The 22,545-nt window shown below is 42.0% G+C and overlaps 1 protein-coding gene across 12 annotated transcripts in view; it reads right to left on the bottom strand.

The window, feature by feature from the left end:
• Positions 1-22,545, bottom strand: part of znf462 (zinc finger protein 462) — a 151,847-nt gene that overhangs the window by 127,952 nt on the left and 1,350 nt on the right. For 6 of the 12 annotated variants that reach the window (XR_011352383.1, XR_011352386.1, XM_069921707.1 and 3 more), the window contains exon 3: positions 22,271-22,329. The exons of the other annotated variants lie outside the window; for them this stretch is intronic. The gene's annotated coding sequence lies outside the window, so the exon portion shown is untranslated. The remainder of the gene's footprint in view (positions 1-22,270; positions 22,330-22,545) is intronic. 12 annotated transcript variants of the gene reach the window in all.

Below are 22,545 nucleotides of genomic sequence, written 5' to 3' on the forward strand. Positions count from 1 at the left end.
AGTCTTGGGGGAAAAAAAAGGGCTGTCATGTTAGCACAGGCCTGACAGCTTCACACTAAATACCATAGCTGGTAGCATTATCCTGGTGTGTACGAGAAAACGGACTAGTAGTTTATTACAGTAAGCTTCAAACTCCAGAAGACATTGTGATTGCCAGAGGGAGATCACATAAAGATCCCTTCCCACAGGAACTGATGATACACAGCGTCAGTGCTGTGTGCAAGATCTGGAGTCAGCTGGCACAGGACAACAATGGACCTTCACAAGCATTCGAGGGTTAGAGAGCTTCAAATGGCACAAAGAGATGGAGCATTGTCTGTGCTCACAAGCTCAAGATGCAGTACGACAGGAGCAGCATACAGATGAGTGGCAGAGAGACTCTGCACTATGTGGAATGCAAATAACTACCATTACTCTGGAGCCCTCCAGGAAACAAAGACATGGTATTGCGGCGCACATCTTTACCCATGTACTGTCATTCCTCTCACATATGTTCTGTCCCTCAAAAAGTGCAGGGTGTGCACAGGACAGAACACTGAGATACTCTGCCTTGGCTCATCTGCTGCCGAAACCCTCATCTGTGCCTTTGTGAGTTCCAGATCTCAGCTATTCCAAACTTGTGGTCGTCCAAAATACTGCTTCACGTGTCCCGATGTACATTGTAGCCGGCCTCTGCTCAATGACACAGTGGCAGCATACGGCAATGCCCTGGGCTGTGCATGCCCAGTTTTTTTTGAGGGACAGATCAAACATGATAGGAATGACATTAAGTCGAGAAGCAGACTGCCATACCAGCTCTTTGTTTGGTGGAGAGCTGCAGAGTAATGGTACTTATGGTGGTTATTTACATTTTATACAATGTAGTATCTTGCCATGTCTTATTTACTTTTAAAATTTCTCTTCCTTTTGTTCAAATTCTTCATCATTGCACACCTCATTATCACTGAAACCTCCTCCAAATTGGCCTCCATGCAAGACAGTTGCTTCCTTCAATCTCACTTCATTCTCTAATCCCCAATTTTAAGCCATTATTTCAATGGTAACTGTGCCTTCACTTGTCAAAGCTCCAAACAGTTGAATTCCCACCCACCACCACCGCCCCCCCCCCCCCCACCCCACTTTAAGCCTGCCGCCTCCTGCAAGGTACTGACTTTTTAAAATGTCTTTCTTTTATCCAACTTTTTAGTCACCTGTCTTTGATGCAGTCTTCTCAATCCCATGTTTTCCACAGGATAAAGGGAAAGAGAAGTTGTTGGAGGCAGTATAAAGCCCAGTGTCAGTATCTCCTCAGGTGCAGTGAAGAGATAAATATTTGCAATGAATGTAAAAGTCTTATTTTGGAATTATTGCTGCCAAGTTACAAAACTACAAAGTTTACCTTATTCTAGAGAGAAAAAAAAACAAAGCCAAGAGATAGAGAGAATGGAGGTCAAAAAGTTTCCATTATTTTCAGTGCACAAGGCCAATATCTAAAGCAGTTACATTTCTATAGTACCTTTCATAGATATTGCAAAGATTCATCTGGCCATTGAAGTGCTTCTGAAAAGCACTTATCTTGTTTTACTGGAAACCTGGCAACTTGGCCACACAAAGATACCACCAACTGCAGTCACAGAGTGATGCAGCATAGAATCAGGCCCTTTAGCCCAGAGTTCACACCAATTGTTAACCACACAAATGCATTAATCCAATGTTGATCTGACACTGTCATCAATTCCCCCCCCACCCCCACCCCCCAGACTCTACTGCTCACGTCCAAACAGGGGGGCAATTTATAGTGGCCACATTTTAAAGACCTGTTTAAAGGCATGACCCGACCATCATGCCTTTAGGATGAGAGGGGAAAAACACAGTCTGTCACAGAAAGGATGTGCAAACTCTACAGATCAACATCTGAGGTCAGGATCAAACCCCAGTCTTGGATACTGTCAGACAACAGCTCCACTAGCTGCACGATTGGGATCAAGCGTCAACAATTCAGCAACAAATTTTAGCCAGAACATCACGGAGAACCACTTTAGTTTGTTGGAAATAGCCCCACCTTAGACGTAGATGGGGACAATTTAAAGTTTCACCCAGAAGGCAGTACAGCTCTTCCACTGTTTTTTGTCTTTGGCTTGGCTTCGCGGACGAAGATTTATGGAGGGGTAATGTCCACGTCAGCTGCAGGCTCGTTTGTGGCTGACAAGTCCGATGCGGGACAGGCAGACACGGTTGCAGCGGTTGCAAGGGAAAATTGGTTTGTTGGGGTTGGGTGTTGGGTTTTTCCTCATTTGCCTTTTGACAGTGAGGTGGGCTCTGCAATCTTCTTCAAAGGTGGTTGCTGCCCGCCGAACAGTGAGGCGCCAAGATGCACGGTTTGAGGCGATATCAGCCCACTGGCGATGGTCAATGTGGCAGGCACCAAGAGCTTTCTTTAGGCAGACCTTGTACCTCTTCTTTGGTGCACCTCTGTCTCAGTGGCCAGTGGAGAGCTCACCAGACAACACGATCTTGGGAAGGCGATGGTCCTCCATTCTGGAGACGTGATCCACCCAGCGCAGTTCGGTCTTCAGCAGCGTGGATTCGATGCTTGTGGACTCTGCCAGCTTGAGTACTTCGACGTTGGTGATGAAGTCACTCCAATGAATGTTGAGGATGGAGCAGAGACAGCGCTAATGGAAGCATTCTTGGAGCCGTAGGTGATGCCGGTAGAGGACCCATGATTCGGATCCGAACAGGAGCATGGGTATGACAGTGGGTCTGTACACACTGATCTTTGTGTGTTTCTTCAGGTGGTTATTTTTCAAGACTCTTTTGTGTAGTCTTCCAAAGGCACTATTTGCCTTGGCGAGTCTGTTGTCTATCTCGTTGTCGATCCTTGCATCAGATGAAATGGTGCAGCCGAGGTAGGTAAACTGGTTGGCCGTTTTGAGTTCTGTGTGCCCGATGGAGATGTGGGGGGGCTGGTAGTCATGGTGGGGAGCTGGCTGATGGAGGACCTCAGTTTTCTTCAGGCTGACTTCCAGGCCAAACATTTTGGCAGTTTCTGCAAAACAGGACGTCAAGCGCTGAAGAGCTGGCTATGAATGGGCAACTAAAGCGGCATCGTCTGCAAAGAGTAGTTCACGGACAAGTTTCTCTTGTGTCTTGGTGTGAGCTTGCAGGCGCCTCAGATTGAAGAGACTGCCATCTGTGCGGTTCTGGATGTAAACCGCATCTTCATTGTTGAGGTCTTTCATGGCTTGTTTCAGCATCATGCTGAAGAAGATTGAAAAGAGGGTTGGTGCGAGAACGCAGCCTTGCTTCACGCCATTGTTAATGGAGAAGGGTTCAGAGAGCTCATTGCTGTATCTGACCCGACCTTGTTGGTTTTCGTGCAGTTGGATAACCATGTTGAGGAACTTTGGGGGGCATCTGAGGCGCTCTAGTATTTGCCAAAGCCCTTTCCTACTCACGGTGTCGAAGGCTTTGGTGATGTCAACAAAGGTGATGTAGAGTCCTTTGTTTTGTTCTCTGCACTTTTCTTGGAGCTGTCTGAGGGCAAAGACCATGTCAGTAGTTCCTCTGTTTGCGCGAAAGCCGCACTGTGATTCTGGGAGAACATTTTCGGCAACACTAGGTATCATTCTATTTAGGAGAATCCTAGTGAAGATTTTGCTTGCAATGGAGAGCAGTGTGATTCCCCTGTCGTTTGAGCAGTCTGATTTCTCGCCTTTGTTTTTGTACAGGGTGATGATGATGGCATCACGAAGGTCCTGAGGCAGCTTTCCTTGGTCTCAGCAGAGCTTGAAAAACTCATGCAGTTTGGCATGCAGAGTTTTGCCGCCAGCCTTCCAGACCTCTGGGGGGATTCCATCCATACCTGCTGCTTTGCCACTTTTCAGTTGTTCAATTGCCTTATATGTCTCTTCCCGGGTGAGGACCTCATCCAGCTCTAGCCTTAAGGGCTGTTGAGGGAGCTGGAGCAGGGCGGATTCTTGGACTGAGCGGTTGGCACTGAAAAGAGATTGGAAGTGTTCTGACCATCGGTTGAGGATGGAGATCTTGTCGCTGAGGAGGACTTTGCCGTCTGAGCTGTGCAGCGGGCTTTGGACTTGGGGTGAGGGGCCATACACGCCTTTCTTTCTTTTCTTTCTAAGAACACAGCCTTTAGAGCCTCGTAAAAACCCCTGAAGTCGCCAATGTCCGCGATGAGCTGGGTTCGTTTGGCGAGGCTAGTCCACCACTCATTTTGGATCTCCCAGAGTTTGCGCTGAAGATGGCTGCATGCGCGATGGAAGGCTCGTTTCTTCTCTGGCCAGGGCAGCTTTGCAAGTTGAGCCTGGTGGGCAGCGCGCTTCTTTGCCAGCAGCTCCTGGATTTCCTGGTTGTTTTCGTCGAACCAGTCCTTGTTTTTCCTGGAGGAGAAGCCCAGTACCTCTTCAGTGGATTGCAGTATGGCAGTCTTCAGCTGATCCCAGAGGGTTTCAGGGGACGAGTCCATGAGGCGGATTGCATCGTCAAGCTTTGCTTTGAGGTTTGCCTGGAAGTTTCCTCTCACTTCGTCTGACTGCAAGTTTCCAACATTGAACCTCTTTCTGGGGGCTTTACTGTTCCTGGACTTTGGCTTGAAGTGAAGGTTGAGCTTGCAGCGAACCAGCCGGTGGTCAGTGTGGCATTTCGCGCTGGGCATGACCCTGGGCACATCTCATTTGTCTCTTTCTTGCACCAGGACGTAGTCCAGGAGGTGCCAGTGTTTGGATCGGGGTTGCATCCAGGTAGTCTTCAGGCTCTCCCTCTGCTGAAAAAGGTTGTTTGTAATGACAAGCCGCTGTTCTGCGCAGAGCTCCAACAGGAGGCGCCCGTTGTCGTTGCACTTGCCGACACCATGCTTGCCCTGGATTCCTGGCCAGGTTTCTGAGTCTTTGCCGACGCGAGCGTTGAAGTCGCCAAGGATGACAACCTTGTCGGTTGTACTGCACCAAGTACCACCCTATAATCTGTGCTCTGGTTTTTCAGGTAGGGTGCAAACTACAGTACCACCTTCTGACTCAGAAGCAAGGCTCCAATACAAGTTGAAACAGTAAGATCATGCAATCTGTACTTCATAAACCATGTAGATATGAGTTAGAATTGAAGATATTATTTGAGCTGCTATAGTTGAAACAAAAACAGACTACTTCCTCAGCTCCAGATGTGTGATTATTTGTGTGCATCCTTACCTCAATAAGAAGAAGGTAGCAGGTTAATGAGCCAATCCAGAAAATGAGCACAAAATATCAGGTTGATATTCCCACTGAATTACTTAAGGAAAACTGCACTGTCAATGAATGCATCTTTCATATTAAACAGATTATGTTTGTTGCTGGTTGTAGGGACTTGCCATTCTGTGTGTCCTACATTAGACTTCAGTGGGGTGAAGTGACTTGTGACATGCCCGATATCATGAAAGAACTTAAACAAATGCAAACCTTTTTTTTTTATTACTGGGTTAGGTGATAGCTTCCTTCAGACCTCATCAAAAAAAAAAGTGTGCATGCCAGATACAAGAGACCAACAACATGACAGCCCAGACAAGTGGATGTGGCAAATGGTTATCATTTTATGTACCCTTAACCCAGAGAATCCCACAGCTCAAAACCATTTGACCCATCATCTTTGAAAGTGTTCAGATTAGTTTTTTTTACCCCCGCTCTTTCCTCACAATCCACAGCCCAGTATTTATTTTCCCTTTTCAAATGTTTCTCCAATATCATAAGGGGCAGGACAAGGTCCCTTGCATCTGCAGTTCTGTTCAACAAGGTAACAGCTGATCTTCCTCAAGTACCCTCGCCAGCTCTATTCCAAAATCCCTGATTTATTCAAATATACAGAAAACTACCATCCTCTGAATGTAATCAGTGACTAATTAACCACATTTTGGATGAAGAAATGTTTCATTTCAGTCCTAAATTCCTATTCGGATTCTAAATCGCCTAGCTCTTATTGTGACATTTGATCACTAGTTTTGGACAATAAACATCTGCCCCGTAAGCTATCGAAGAATTTTGCACATTTCAATGAGGTCACCACTCCTTCTGCTAAACTCCTGAGAATACAAGCCTATCCTTCACATGTCAACCCTATCCCAAGGACCAGTATGGTAAACCTACGTTCGATTCCTTCTATAGTTGGAGAGACCAAAATAGATGCAGCTTCACTGAGGCTCATACAAATGAAGCAAGAGCTCCAAAATGCCATCTTACTAATTTCCTTTTAAACGTTCCTCTTGAATATGCTTTCAGTAACTTATCAGTGCATTCCTAATCACAACACCCTGCTTCAAATAAAATTCTCCCACTGATTAACTAATAAAACAAATTTCTTTTGATCCATTTAAGAGAAACAAGAGAAGTCTCCTGAAACAATTTATATACCTGTGCTAACCAGACCCGTCTGAAAATTACATAAAATGACATACTTTGCAAGGGAATTGTCCATCTATCAAGCTCAATATTACCTTCAGGCAGAGGAAAGGGCTATAATGAGGCAGGTCTTGCTGTAATATAATTTAGAAATGACATCAGGCTCAAAGTAAGAAATACACTTAAAATTTTCTCCTCACAATTCTACTGAAGAAAAAATACAGAAATCTCAATAATTTCCCCTCGCCCCCACCAGAAACTTTACAGAAAAGTGGGTCCTTGATCTACTCAGTGGTTCTCAACCTTTCTCCCCTCCCTCCCCCCACCAACTCACAGACCACCTTAAATAATCCCTTACTAACCACAGAGCAACTATGGCATGTTATGCCCTACAGTAGGTGCTCTGTGGTTAGTAAGGGATTACTTAAGATGGAGTGCATGTGGGGATAAATGGTTAGGAACCATTGATCTACATCAAGCTGTTCACCCCTTAAACAAAACCTGCATATTAAGCAGACATTTCAATCAATTAACATAATTCACTCATATTCTTCCTATCTCACAATTCCACCTGCTTCATATATTCAACTTCGCACAGCTTCTCACCATCTCTCGTGCTTGCAAGCTCATGCAACTGCCTCAAGACCATTTTATTCTTTTGTCTGCCTTATTACTGATTGCCCTTTGACTTCCCCTTTTACTATTACCATGTGGCAGCTTATGCAACAGATTTAGTCTTCCACTAAACCATGCTCCCTGGATACTGGAACCCTTCCATACAGGGAATTATTCACTGTCTGACAATTTTTAATATAGCATTAAGTATTGGCCACTGTCTCCCTGCATTTCCCACTGGAGGCAGAACTGGTTGCTTTGCCACACAGAGAACAGCAATGGTATGGTTCTGCAAACATAACTCTTGCAGTCAATAATTGATACACTGAGTAGTCCAATGTGCACCACAGGGGCACCAAAGAAAATCACTATGGTGTTACTGGAAATCCAAAAGGTTTTCCAACCAAGCTACAATTGCCAAGAAATCTATAACGACACAAGAAACAAGAGTAGATCACCTGACCCCTTGAACCTGTCTCACTGTTCAATATCACGTTGGCTGATCTAATTTTAGAAGCAATTCCACTTTCATCTGTGTTTCCCCTAACTGTAGACTCACTGATTGTTCAATAATCCGTCTGGTTCAGCTTTGAACATATTTAATGGCCTAGCCTCTCCAGCTCTCTGGAGTAGAAGATTCGTAAACCTCAGGAGAAATTCCTCCCAGACTCTATTTTAAATGTGTAACTCATTATTCTGAAACTATCCACATTTCTGGATACCCCACAAGGTGAGAAAAAATCTCCGCATCATGCTTGCTGTCAAACCTGCTCAGTATCTCAATGAGTTTTGGCCCAATTTTCTCAAACTTCCCATATTATACAACAGGGTTTCTAAATTGTTTGATTTTTTTTTAATATTTAGACATACAGCAAGATAACAGGCCATTTGGGCCATTGAGCCCATGCCACCCAATTACACCCAACTAACCTAAACCCCTGGTACATTTTGAAGGGTGGAAGGAAACCAGAGTCCCCAGAGGAAACTCACGCAGACACAGGGAGAACGTACAAATTCCTTACAGACCGTGTGGGATTCAAACCCAGGTCCTGATCGCTGGCACTCCAACAGCATTGTGCTAACCGAGGTGCTAATGGCTATGTGGAATGAGCATCAGCAGCAGTATTGGAGGTGGGTATACTATTGTTACATTTAAAAGTCATTTGGACAGTACATTGGTAGAAAAGGTTTAGATTAGAACCACCATTCTCAGCCTATTTTTGACTATGGCCCCCTCAGGACACTGCTCAAATTTCATGGGCCACCTTCCCGGTAAAGCAATCAAGTTTAGTTGGTTTCTTCCAGACTTCTCTCCTACCAACAACATAAAAAAACATTTTAAAAAGTCTCTCATTTCAGTCCGTGCTCTCCCTCCCCCCTTAAATGTGCTGTTCCCCACCCCGCCCCCAGGGTGGACCATATGGCCCCTGTTGAGAATGGCTGTTTCGAGGGTCAAGAGCTGAACACAGGTAAATGGGACTAGCTTGGGTGGACAACTTGTCCAATTTTCTTTATTTTTCAAATAATATTCAGTTTTAGACAATTTATTTCAGTTTATCAGTCTTAATAAAGGGTCTCAACCCTCCACGTTTCCGCCCATGATGCTCTCTGACCCGTTGCATTCCTCCAGTAGCTCATGGTTTGTTCAGGATTTCATTATCCTCAGTTCTTGTGTTTGTCTTTCACTACTTCCCTTTCCTTCCAAATAACCCACACGTCCATCGGTTACAGTCCACCTGTCAAATTTTTGTTCACCACCCACATTCTTCTCTCTCTTTTTACATCATCTTCACAACTTTCTTTCCCATCTTTCTCAGGACATCAGCAAATCTGGATTCTACACCCTTGATTCCATCATCCAAGTCAGTAATATAAATTGTTAATAGCCGAGGCCCTAGCACTGATCCCTGTGGCACCCCACAGGTCACTACATATTAAAGGCTCATTTATTCCAGTTGTTTTTCGTTAGCCAATCCTAATTGTACATTACTCCCATAAGATCCTTGGTCTTGTGCAGCAACCATTCAAGTAACACCTTGCCAAATGGCCTTTGGAAATCCAAATACATTATTTCTATGGATTTCTCTTTACCTCTCCTGTCAATTGCATTCTCAAAGAACTTGAATAAATTTCCCCAAAGACTGTTGCCCTTTCATAAAATCATGTTCAATTGTGTTGTTATTTTAAAATGTCCTGTTACTACTTCCTTTCTAATGGATTCCAGCAAATTTCTAATGACAGATAATTGGCCATGGTTTCCTGCTTTGTCTCTTCTTGAAATGAAGTATTGCATGCATGGTTTTCAAATCTGCTTGTATCTTCCAGAATATTATTTTTCAAACTTCCCTAAAATCTGCTCATCTATTTCTTGTAAGATCCTAGGAAAGCAAGCCATCAAGGCCCGAGGCAATAGAGAAATATTAAAAACTGCAAATGCACAGACCCCAATAAACGGTCCTGACCCAAAACGTCGACTGACCATTTCCACACCTTGATACAGCATGACCCACTGAGTTCCTCCAGCAGCTCACTGCTTGCTCTAGGTCCAGAAGCCAGTCAACCATCAGTCCCCATTAACAAACCCAATCTTTTTAATTTCTGGTGATCTGGCATCCAATTGATTTTTGGCACACCTGAAGGAGGACTCAGGCCCAAAATGTTGACCGCCTTTTACCTTCTATGGATGCTGCGTGACTCATTGAGTTTCTCTAGCATCTTTGTGTGAGGCACTAGACTCCAGTATCTGCAGATTTTCTTGCTGTTCTTCTCTGGTGATTTGACTCTTTTAAGTTCCTACCTCCCCACAACATTTTAATAAAAGCTTCACTGACATTCATGGGGAAGAGGTGCTGGCCAGCTGAGACTTACCAGTAATTAAGTTTTCACATAATCAATAATTCAAAGGGCAGCACAGTAGTGCAGCTAGCAAAGCCACGTCATCACAGCACTAGGGACCCGGGCTCATTCCTAACCTCCGACACTGCCTGTGTGGAGTGTGCATGTTCTCTGTGACTGTACGGGTTTCCTCCGGTGCTCCACTTTCTTCCACATCCCAAAAATGTACGAGTTGGCGGATTAATTGCCACTGTAAATTGACCCTGGTGTGTGGTAAAATCTGTGGGGGTGTTGATACAAATGTATGAAGGATTTTAAAAAATTAATGTAAATGGATGATTGATAGTTGGAATGAACTTGGTAGACTCAAGGGTCTGTTTTCATGATTTTCAATATGACGAGGATATAGGGTAAAAGTTAATACAATATTCTGTTTTCACCAGTGAGTTTTAGCATTGCACACACTATACTGTACCTTGTGGTTTAAAATTAGATTGTACACGAAATTAAATAGTCACTTATAATTAGCATCACGACAGTACTTACACATTTTCACCACAGCACTGTGGATATTAATTTAATGTTTGCACACTGATCTTCTGCCTAAGGAAGGAAATCTACAACACCAGCTGTTGAAGTTGGTGGACTTGCTTGCTTAAGGCTTCACACATGTTGAAGCTTTGACAGTAATTTTTAAACATCTGACTACCCAAATCCAAACTGTCTTTCCTTCACAAAACTGTTGTGATCGCATGCATTGCATCACTTCCTGAACAGAATAACTCGAATTCTTTTCACAAAATTTAATGAACGATCCCAGAATTTTTTTCCAGAGTTCGTCTAGGTTTTATTTAGCTGATCAGATGGGACGCATTTTCTTCAAAATCTTCATTTGCTGCAGTACCGTGTTCCAGATTAACTGCATAATAAAGGACTTTCTCATCAGTTGAAATGACATCAGCTTCCATATTCACCCATTCTTCAATTTCTTATCTTCCCAAGTTCAGTAAATGGATTTGAAGTCTCGGCATTCTCAGGGATACCCAGAACTTTTCTAATGAGCTTTTCTTTACTATAAATTCTTTTTCATTATGGGAATCACCTCAATACAATGGATAGCAAGGAGCTCCTCCATACTCGCATACAAGGTTTGACACTTCATAGAATTCCATTCATGTGCTAAATTATAAAGTACAAGGTTTGAAATTCTCATTGTGCATAAAATGCTTCCTGGAGAACACTTCCATCTTTTGGAGGATTCCTTGATCTATCATCTAGATAAGCAATGTCACACCAGAAGGCAGAAAAGGCTTGGAAATATTCCCAGACTCTAAAGTTATTGAGAATAAGAATCCCTTGGTATCTGGCTTCCCTGTTCTCTAGAAAATCCTTCAAAACTGACACAAAACTACAATGGAACTAATACAAGAAGATTTCTCTGTCCATCCAGGCATTATGTTGTGCTTATATTCCACTGGAGGGCTTTAATGCCCACAAAATCTCTTGGTTTGTTGTATGTTCCAACAGCTAATAACCTCTTGAACTGGTACAATCCAGGAGGGTGACCATCCTAATGCAGCTTAAAGTAATGTTGCTGGCATACCTGTTTGGCTGCAGCAAGTAAGAATTTTGCTGTCTTAGATGACAATAAACCCATTATCATGATGCAGTTTTCTCATTTCTTTCCATTAATGTCAATTCTACAAGTCACTCTGGCATGAGAGATTTGTTAGGGGGAGAAATCATGTCACCTACCAGATCCTAAAGGGACTCGCTATATTATTTAGCACTCTCTTGTATCGGCAGATTTTTCTTCTTCTCTGAAATATCAAGCCATCAAATGTCATGCCAAAGGCAGAATCATAACAAACAACCAGATATGAAAGCTTACACTCTGATGCTACTGCAAAACACCAAATTTCATGGCTTGTTCTTGACAATAAATTCTGAAAACTCCTTAGCCTTTTGGATTGCCATGGGTCTAGAAATGACCAAACATTTCAGAGCAACCCACTCTTACAAAACTATGTCCAAATGGACGAATTGGGGTTTTTTGCAAAAGTACTGTGGGTTTTGATAACCTTGGAGGATGTCATGAAATTAGCTTGCAATAATTTTTTTTTTACCTCCCTCCAGATGGTGCTAAAGTGGAAATTTTCCCCAGGTAATAAAGGATGAAATTATGTAATTTTTTTTTTAAAGAAAAAGTGCTTGTTTGTATTTTCCAATCAGAAGACTCATAATAAAACTTTTACAGTGCTGGGATGTTTTCGCCATGAAGTCAGTTAAAATTTGTTCAAGGAGGTTGCTATTATTTCCCACAATGCACCAGTTTCATCCTGCAAGGGGCCAACATTTATATTGGCTAAATTTTCCTTTCTGTATCCTACTAAAACTCTTCATATCTGATTTTATATTTTTTGTTTATTTGCTCTCAATTTATTTTCCTCCTCATTATTAAAACTCAAGTCGTTTTTATTGGCTTCTGAAAATACCTTTGGTCAAAAGTCATCTTTTCATTTTTAATTCCTTTCATGAAAAAAAAATGGCTGAAGATTCCATATTCTTCCATCTGCAGTCACTGGTGTCTCCATTATATTCCTTGAATGCCATCCTTAAATTCCATTCTCCTCATACGATCTATTTTTCAATGCCACATATATTTGCTGTGAATTATGAAATCTTTCCTTCAGCGTCTCCTGCTCCTTATTTCAATTTTACCTTTTAATCTTTTTTTTTGGTTCAATTTAATCAACATTCATAGCATTGCAATTGCCTTTAGACTTGAGACTAGTTTCATGCCTAAAATTTTTCATTCTCAATTTTTCAATTTTGATCACTATTCTTTGTGATGAAATTATCCTCTCCCACAACACCACTCTGATCCAGCCCCACTGATCTCTAAGAGTCTTCGTGCTGGTCCCACAGAACATGTAACCACCTAACCTCTGACTTACTATCCCTGTCCAAAGAGTAAGGACTCCTAATCTGTCACCCTGACTCTGCCATTCAGTTGTCTCCACCTTGTCCCCTGGACCCCAAACTCCACCCTAATGTTAGAATCCCACTCTTTGACTCCAATCTACTATCTCTTCAAGTACCTCTCCCCACTCTCTAAACATCACTACTGCTGCTCCATATCTGACTCCTCCTCATCCTGCACCCATCCCTCTTTGCTGGTCACTTTCCAATCGTCTTCCTCTCCCCACCTATCCATTGGCACTGGGCTCCTTCCCAAATACCCCATTCCACAATTCATCTATTGGTTCCAGAGTACCAATTCCACACAGAACCCATCGCACTTCCCACCATGGAGACTGGCATTTAAAAAATATCCAAACCCTCAACTCTGAGGATCCCTTCTCCTTAGAAAACAAATTCACCACTGGACTGGTCACCTTTGAGTGATTTACTGCAAGTATTTTTACAATCTCTCCCTGAGGAAAAGCCTAATTCCCAGTCTGCACTGTTTTGAATTTGATATTTAAGTGCACACTGGCAGGTGCCCTTAATCCATCAAAGGCTTGGAATGAATAAAAAAGGGGCCAAGATGGAAGTTGGACCCAGATGTAGGATATGCTGTAGTCATGGTCTGTCTTGCCAATGCAGGGCCAATTCTCAAACAAAAGGATCACAATACATTCTCAAAAGACCCAGTGGATTTATTTCAGTAAAATATTTTACAGTCGCAGTATTCCACCAGTAAATGACAATGGCATCAATTTTTGTTTGATTTTATAACTCTGAGCTGATGATCTGGTACCTCTGTCAACGTGTACGGAGGTTCTACTGCTACATAACAAAAGCATTTGACAAAAACCATTCTGAAGGTAAGAGCCTAGTCTCAGTGGAGTCCTGAATTACAAGAACCAGTGTCCATGAGCCTGCCATTGTTCACCTGGCTCACTTATGTTCTTCCAGAACAAAAGAAAGTCTTCTGGTCTGGATTATAACTGCAGTTTGTTTCCGATTATCTGAAAGTCACTTTACCGAAATTACCAGTTATCTGCGAAAATTTTCAGCAGTGATGTGAGGTAAAAAGTTGCAATTTTTTTTAACCTGCCATGTTCAAGTGGGACTTGAACAGCACACGCTGTTTGTGCCATTTTTAATCCAACGGATCTCTCGTGCACACAAGGTAAGAATTAAACTTTATTTCATGCTTGAAAAACCTTCCATTTTTCTTTGATGTTATTTTAAATGCTGATTCTGTACAAGTATTATGCTGGTGCTACTGGGCTGGGATTGGAGCGGAGACCTCGGGCTCCTGCGATGCTCCAGCCCAAGGGCAGCTGCGGCTCAGGTGAGAGTCAGCGGCATCAGCGTCGGGATCTCTTGCAGGTGGTGGACTGGTTCAACATTGGAGTCAGCAGCCGTTGCATCAGGAGCTCCGTTAGGTCGGTGGCTGGGGCCTATGTTCAGATCGGCACCTGTGGCATCGGGAGCTCCATGTGGTCGCCGTCCAGGGCTAGGGCTGGAGTTTCCCTGGCAGGTTCCGCGACGGCAGTGGGGAAGCGTCAGGGATATGAGCAGGGACCTCGGGCTCACGGACAGGCTCCGCGATGGCGTTGGGGAAGTGTCGGAGATCTCCGAGTGGGAACCTTGGGCACCTGGGCAGGATCGGCGACGGGGGTGAGGAGGTGTCAGGATCGGCAACGGACGATACAAGTGTTCTGCTGCTTAAAGTGGGCTGTAGATCAGATAGCCGGAAAATGCAATTAACCAATACACACCTGGTTGCGAGCGTGTCGGATAATCGGACACATACTGCATAAACAAGAAAATCTGCAGATGCTGGGGTCAAGTGCAATATACAAACGTGCTGGAGAAACTCAGCAGGTCATACAGCATCGACAGGAAGTAAAAGGTAACCCAACATCTTGAGCCTGAGCCCTTTGTCAGGAAGATATTATATGCTCCTCCAAACCCGTAACTTTAAGTCGAGGAGCTGGCATGTCAACTCTACTCAAAGGCAAAAAGAAATGGGCAAAGACTCTATCCAGCACCCACGATGCACTTTCCGAACAGAAACGTGATACCATCCACAGAGTCAGAATCCAAAAACAATTTACATTTATGTTCAACTAGCTGTAAATACAGGCAATGAACACCACTTTCACTGGAGTGGATGGGTTGTGGTTTGACCAAGCCATCTAGTTCTTGTTCATACAGTAGCACATCCAGAGTTCCAACTCCATAACTAGTCTGAATGCACCATGCATTTCAACAAGGTTGGTGAAGTTCAACACATTGCCAGGCTGCATGCAAATTAGCAACCAGCATCTGAACTTTGAACAATTCCTCCAGCACATGTTAGATAAAATATGGAAGATAAGAACTTTAATTATGCTCCCCCCAACTGTTTACTAATTCTGTTCCACTCCCTGCAGCTTCATTTTTAAAAATCCTCAAATTAACAAAAGTACATCTCAAGCAAACTACCATTTTTTCAACTACTTCAATTTTTTTTCCAAATTGAGCTTTTGACCCAAAGAATTCTGCCTTGGGTCAGTGGAAAGATTACACAAGACTTCTGCTTTATTAACTGAACCAGTTGGGGAAATGTAGAGTTACTAGAAAGATGGTACCAACATTTCACTGAAAGAGAAAAATGATTGCCAAGATAGTTACCACAGTGTTCTTTTTCCTAAATGTGTGCAATAGTTTTACAAATCTAAAGTCAATGAAAGCAAAAGGAAATAGTTCATAGAGGGCTGGGGAGGGGGAGCAGCTGAATGAAATGGTCCTTTCATCAGCAGAATTACTTTTCAGAAAATAAAGTTCAACAGTTTAGCCAGGTGTTTTTTTTTTAAAAAAAGAGTGATGTTCCTTGAAGGTTCTGAACCTAACATTATGCAGTGAAATGCCCTACATTTTTCTTTTATGGTCCTGGCTTGAAACTTCCTTTGCAACCAAAAACTATAATCTACTGAGATGAAATGGCTGCCTGCTCTCTGCCAAGTCAAGTTCTTCAATGTAGACACTACATCCTTCTATGTGGACCCACCCCCCCAGCTGCTGCTGCTACCCAACAGTTTTATCTCCTGCGTCACAGCTCTGGCAGCAGGCTTGCTGGCTCTGCAGATCAGAGGCCCCAGTTTGCAAATCTCCACATGCAGGTCTGGATTTTTTGTTTAAAAGAAAGTACTGAACACAACCACACTTCATGTGCTCAATCCCTCTGACCTTTGGCAGAATCTCGGTCCACTTACCCACCTTGGAAAGTCAAAGTGTAAACCAATTTTCTTTCCTTCTGCAACCTTGGATAAAATGTAGGACAGGGCAGATTATCCAAACACTGTATCTCATTTCTTAGACAATAATCACTGGGCGCTTTCTCAGCTAGTGACATCAATCACTGAGCCATTATTTCCTTTAAAGGGGCATTGTGTGGACTTGCAGGATCAGTTTAATCCAAACAATCAAGTTAGAGCAGATTGCTTCACACATTTTCCATCTTCTACCATATAAATAAAGGCAACTGGAGATCTGAAATACAAGCAGTGTCATATGCAAGACTCCCAACCTTCCCACAGAAATCCAGGGTTTATAGTCACATCTCTGCCACCATTTTCTATGTGAAATAAAAGATTCCTATTGGCAACTTTCCAAAAGCTTGGAATCCAGTTTGACAAGGTTTTGGTGGCTCCTCTATTCCCTGCTCCTACATTTCAGATCTGCGTGTACTGCTTTAAAGATAGGCAGCTGCGGTATGTAATTGTGCTCAAATATTAATACCAAGTTTGCACCAAATCTCAACAGGTTCCTGAAAAGCAATCCTAAAATCAAAGATCACTACCCACTTTGATATTTGAGAGGTTTACAATAGATAAATGTTACTTCTCAAATCAAGATAATTTAACCAAATGATGGTGCTTCCTTCAAACGCAAACTGCTTTTTCCTTTGGTTCCGTTTACTAAAATCTCCCTTGAACATCTTGAAAATTATAAATACATTGGGGTCACGTTTACCTGGGATTTACCTCTTTGCCATGAGCCACTTTGAACTTCAAACACTACCATTATTCAATGTTCTGGTGCAAGGCTCTTGAGCGAACAGTCTTCATCTTAATGAACAGTGTCTCTGTCAGATTAATGCAAATCTCCAATTTGGAAAGGCAACCAGGGACAGTAGTGGATTTTTCTACCATAGCTCCTTCCACTTTTCCTCTTTCCTTTTAACTCTATCCCATCACTTGTCTTTTGTGTCACTGAGGACTGATATCAATGAAAGCTATGGGAAAAGGGTTAAGCACCAAGAGGAATTTAACTTTCATCTTTAAAATACAAACTAAAGCCTTAAATAAAACCAGGCAATAGACCATCTGGTCACCTGGAATTTTTCTCAGTATGCATCATGTGATTATATTAGGTGGGGGGTGGTGGAAGTGAGGTAAAAACACACAAAGCTGGAGAAACTCAGCAGATCAAACAGAGACCTTTATATAGCAAAGGTAAAATATACATAACTGACGTTTCGGTCTTGAGCCCTTAATCAAGGTATAGAAAATGTCAGCGGGCATCCGACAAAAGAGTAAGGGGGAGGGGGCGTGGTCGCAAAGGCAGGAGGTGATAGGTGAGGGAGGGGACCGCAGCAATCAAGGGGAGGAGGAATGGCGGTGAATAGAGAATAGCCCTCTCCCTTCACCCAGCCACCCCTCCTCCCCTTGATTGCTGCAGTCCCCTCCCTCACCTATCACCTCCTGCCTTTGCGACCACGCACCCCACCCACCTCAACTCTTTTGTTCAGAGGCCTGCCAACATTTTCCCATATGTTGATAAAGATCTCAAGCCCAAAATGCTGCTGATGTATTTTTACCTTTGCTATATAAAGGACACTGTTTGACCTGTTGAGTTCCTCTAGCATTGCATGTTTTTACTTCAACACAGTGTCTGCAGATTTTTGTGTTTTACAGTTAATAGTCGAGATGGGATTAAAATATCCCTGGAACAGAATGACCACTAAGTTCTGCACTGCAAACTGTTCTGCATAATTTTATTTTCAAAAAATCTCAGGATGTATCAAAAAATAAAATTATTTAAATTCTGCAGCATGGTGGATAAATACACCTCAGCAAAGATATGTGACCAAGACAATGGAAATGTACTTCAACAAAAGAAAGAATCTATCCATGTACAAGCTTCACAAATACTTTTGATAAAAAATTAAAAGCAATCGCACTATATATACACATGGTATTCCATCCTCCTCACTATCATTGACCAGAATGAGTGACGTAACACTCCTTAATACCTGCAATGACAAACAAATAGACTTCATCTTCCAACTGGAAGCCATTAACTCTAAATATTCAAGATCTCAAGGCCCATAAAAGGGCTATTTTTATTATGAAGGAGAAAAGTCTCAGATTATTTTTCGCTAGTTTGCACACAAACTGAAGGCTAAACATTTATTTATATTGACTTAATCTGGCATTTTTAAGGATTTCATTTAGTTTACCATGAGGGATTTTATAATGACTGAAACTGTTCCAGCAGGCAGGATAAGACCACTGTCTACACATGCTCTGAGATTCAGGAAGCACAATTAGGTAACAGCCATTACAGATCTCAAAGGGCTACATTCTTGGAGAGTCTTAACCACCATCTTGTGCTAATCTCATTGGAAGGAGCTCAAAAAAAAAAATCATTGAACCGAGAGCAAGTCATTGTTAAGCAGTCTAAGCCATGGACACAACAATCAATCAGGAGACTCAAATACCCACAGGGGACCTAAAGTTTCATGCCTATTTTGCTAGATTCCCGGCACAGAACTTCACTCCTACTGTAGTACCTCATAGACAGAAGAATGGCATTTACACATTCCTTGCCAATCCTCTCCAACATTGAAAAAGGGTGCAGCACAGAGTTAGAAAGCTCAGGCTATACCAGATTGAAGCCCTGACTACTCAAGAGCAGCAGGAGAAACTGTGACAACATCTTAATAGCTTGGTGCAGACAAAAGGTTGTGTGCATATTATCTTCATCCAGATTTAGAAATATAAATCTTTACTCACAATGCATTCAGGAGCGCCAAAATGCATTGAAAATGGATGGTGAATTAAAGTTAAGACAAAGCAAAGACTGCAAAAAGACAATAAATAATGATTTTTTTTCATGGAATGCGGGCATAACTGGAAAAACCTCATCTTGAATTGGCTTTGAGAAGTGCTGGAGATCCACCTGATCAGCATAAAGATTAGATGCCAAAATTACTTACTCTTTTCCTTGTATTAATTCAGGGAGGATTTTATTTTAAACATCTCCATTTCCTCACCCACAAGATCAGAAGGGGGAACATGCGCATTTCTCTTTCATAAGTCAGAAATGAAGCAGTCCACATCTGTACTCTTAAAGAACTTGATGACAATTCAGACACAGGAGGTCTGATAAACAGCAGGTGACAGACTGATGGAGACAACAACCATCTTGAGCAAGAGGTTTTAACCAACTACCAGTTACATGCTAATGGCACTGCCATTAACTGAGCCTTCCGACTCTGCTGGAGTCAGTGGAAGAAAAAGTGAGTGGATAAGAGGAAAACACAGTTATAAAATATGAATTATATCAGCCCTATATGTGTAGTCGCTACAAGAGCAAATCGAAGGCTGCATATTCTATAATGTGTGGTTCAACTCCAGACTTCATAAAGGCATTATCGTCATCTTCAAAACATATCAGATTGTAAGGAAGCAATCTCCAGTTGATGACTGCAAACCACAAAGCTCAATGCCAATCCAGACAACTCCACCATACCCACTCCCCAACACTTCCACCATGTACACCATCCACAAAATATATTTCAGTTTCTCTAACAGCATCACCCAAATACGAAAGAGGACAAGATCAAGATGCAGGGAACATCAGCACCTGCAAGTCTCTCTCCAATTAAACCAAATTGGGAAATTACCTCGGTTCCATCATCAACCACCGAACTAAATCCTTGAGCTCCCTACCCAACATTACATTGGGAGCAGGTACACCAGGACAGTAACAGTTCAAGCAGGTGGCTCATCACCATCTTCTCAAGGGCAATTGCTGTACACAAAGAATACTAGCCTTAGCAGTATGCCAAAAATTGAAAATAAGCAGATTGCTTTTAAAACAAGTTTCTTCAATCACCTTTGAATAACAATTTTAACCCACATAAAAGCATTGACAAACTAGGAACTGTGCAGTGACCATGATCAGTCAGTAAGATGTGGAAAATCCTAATAATTCTCAAGAGGAAATGACTACTGTAGTTTAGAAGCTAGCCAGCAATAACACCACACAGCAGAAAAGTCTCAGCTTGGTTCACAAGGATTTTGTTCCAGATAAAAAGGGGGCTTTAAAGAACAGTTCAAAAACTAAAGCTCATAACTCAAAATATCTTGTGCAGTGCTTGCAAACTTAGTCTAACATTTCACAAGCTAGATTCCTAGATGAGCCATGTGCTCTACCAACCTTCTCTCAAAATAAAACCAAGTCAGGTCACAGGGTGGAATTTATTTCCAGTCAAAGTTGCCTTTCAGAGAGACTGAAGTTCTACAGACGTTGCAAATGTGCATCAGAAATCCTTGGTAAGCATTCTACCAGTTACCAATATTCCTAGTGTGCTTTTAAATTACGAGGATGTAGAGGAGAGACAAACGGTCTCTGTAACATTCGGGAAGTTTCCATGCTCTCCCACCAAATCAAACAGAAGCAGCTTTGAAAAGTACAGATTTCATAAGCCCAAATCCCCATTCCTTCTAGAATACTTGCTTAAAGACCATAATCCTTTTCCAAAACAATCCCTTTTTCACCAGAAAACTTGCAAAAATCTAACACATTCTGCCCAATAGAAATATCGGATTATCGTTTGAAATTTTTGAACTTCTGAAATTTATTAAACCAAATAAAGTTAAATTTGCAGACATTCAAACAAAAATTTATGAATATATGTATTTTTCTAGTAAAGTCAACATTAATGCTAAGTTCATAATAGGTGTTGATCTTTGGAAAGCATGCGTTGAATGTGTTAGTTACCTCCCACAATGCACAAGCTGTGTGTTTCTGGCCATAAGTGGGCCATCAAAACACAAAAAAAACCAATTGTTATTATTTTGTTCCTAAACCATCTTCGACTTGCCATCCTATTTTCGGACACCGTTCCTCCATTTCCAGAAGATCGTTGCACGTCAGATATTTCCTTTAATAAAATTATGTAATTAAATCCTTAAATATAATTTGCAAGATTCCCACAAAAGCTTGGGTTGGTCAAATAAACAAGACCATTTTGTTTACAGAAAACCAGAATACTTTCATTCTTCCACTGAAGCTCTGGTAGCTCTCCATTCTGACATACACTAAATCCTGGTCAATAAATCTTAAAAATAGAGTAAATAAACCTCTTTGTTATCTCCCTTTAAAAAGTAAAACAGCAAGGAATATTCTACATGGACTCATGGCATGGCATTTTTATTTTCAAACAGGAAGTCTCCATGAACAATTAAGTTCAATTTTCTCCAGAAAATTTTCACAGCTTCACCATTGAAATGGATCAGCAGGAAATAGCAGAGATTTAGAACTGATCTGGTTCTAACACTAGAGCTTCCAGATCCAATATGCTATCTCTCTTCAGCCAAAATGGAAACAAACTGATTCAAGGTCGGAACGCATCTCCCAAATCCTCAATCCAACCATCAACAGCTCCACATCATAGCTCTAGTCTGCAAGCAGATCACTACAGCTGGCCAGCTCTACTTTAAAGAGATCACAACATGGCAGTCTCTACACTGACAATACTGTTGATTAAACGTTCTTCCAAAATCATCTTGCATGCAATTACAATTGCATTTTTTTCCTCACCAACACATTTTGAAATTCAAAAAAAAATTAGGGGAGGGGTGGGGGGGGGGGGTGGTGATTACATGTGTTGCGTCTCTCACATCAGAATAATCCGAGGACTTGAATTTAATGGTCATCTCCTACTCATGATTCAGCACTTTAATTTTGGAAGCACCAGTACAAGCAATAGTTTGAGAAAGCACGGATGAAATAAGAATCTCAAAATCAATACTGATACTTTAAGTTCATTTTAAATCCAACCAACCCATGGAAGCAATACCACAATCCTCTCAAATTTCAATTGCCACTAAGCAAGTTAAGATACCTCAAAAAAAATAGGATCTTGGAATGACTAATCTTGAAGATCCTTCAAGACCAAAGCTTTCTCTGTCCTTAAAAAAATTCCAAGAATGACAAAAAAGACGACCACATTTTGTCCATCATTCCATAGAACTGCCAGGATCTGCCTTGAGAGCAGAGCAAAATGCACATTTCCCAACAAATGTCAGATCCTTATGAAGTTAACCAATATCATATTTCTGGGGGAAAAAAATAACCTGGCACCAGGAACCTCATGTCACAATAAAATCAAAGTACAATTTTTTTTTAAATATATAATCGTTTTTTAAAAATCTCTCCCTTACCAAGGTATCTCAATTTCCTGCAGAATTCAGGCTTCTTCTCCACCATTTTCTGTGTGCTTCTGAAGGACAATGACATGGGCCTACCTGAATACAAGAGCTCACAAGAGGGATCTCTAGCGCTTACAGTAGCAGCAACATCTAAAGGCTCTCTGAGTAATCGCCCTTCTCTTTCACACACACACACACAACTCATTCCCTGGAGCAGGCTTTGAAAAACATGGCTTCACATCAGGGTAGAGGAGGAGTCATTTCTCCATGGACTCTCCTGGGGAGGG

This window comes from Narcine bancroftii, chromosome 1, assembly GCF_036971445.1.
Source record: "Narcine bancroftii isolate sNarBan1 chromosome 1, sNarBan1.hap1, whole genome shotgun sequence".
NCBI lineage: Eukaryota > Metazoa > Chordata > Chondrichthyes > Torpediniformes > Narcinidae > Narcine > Narcine bancroftii.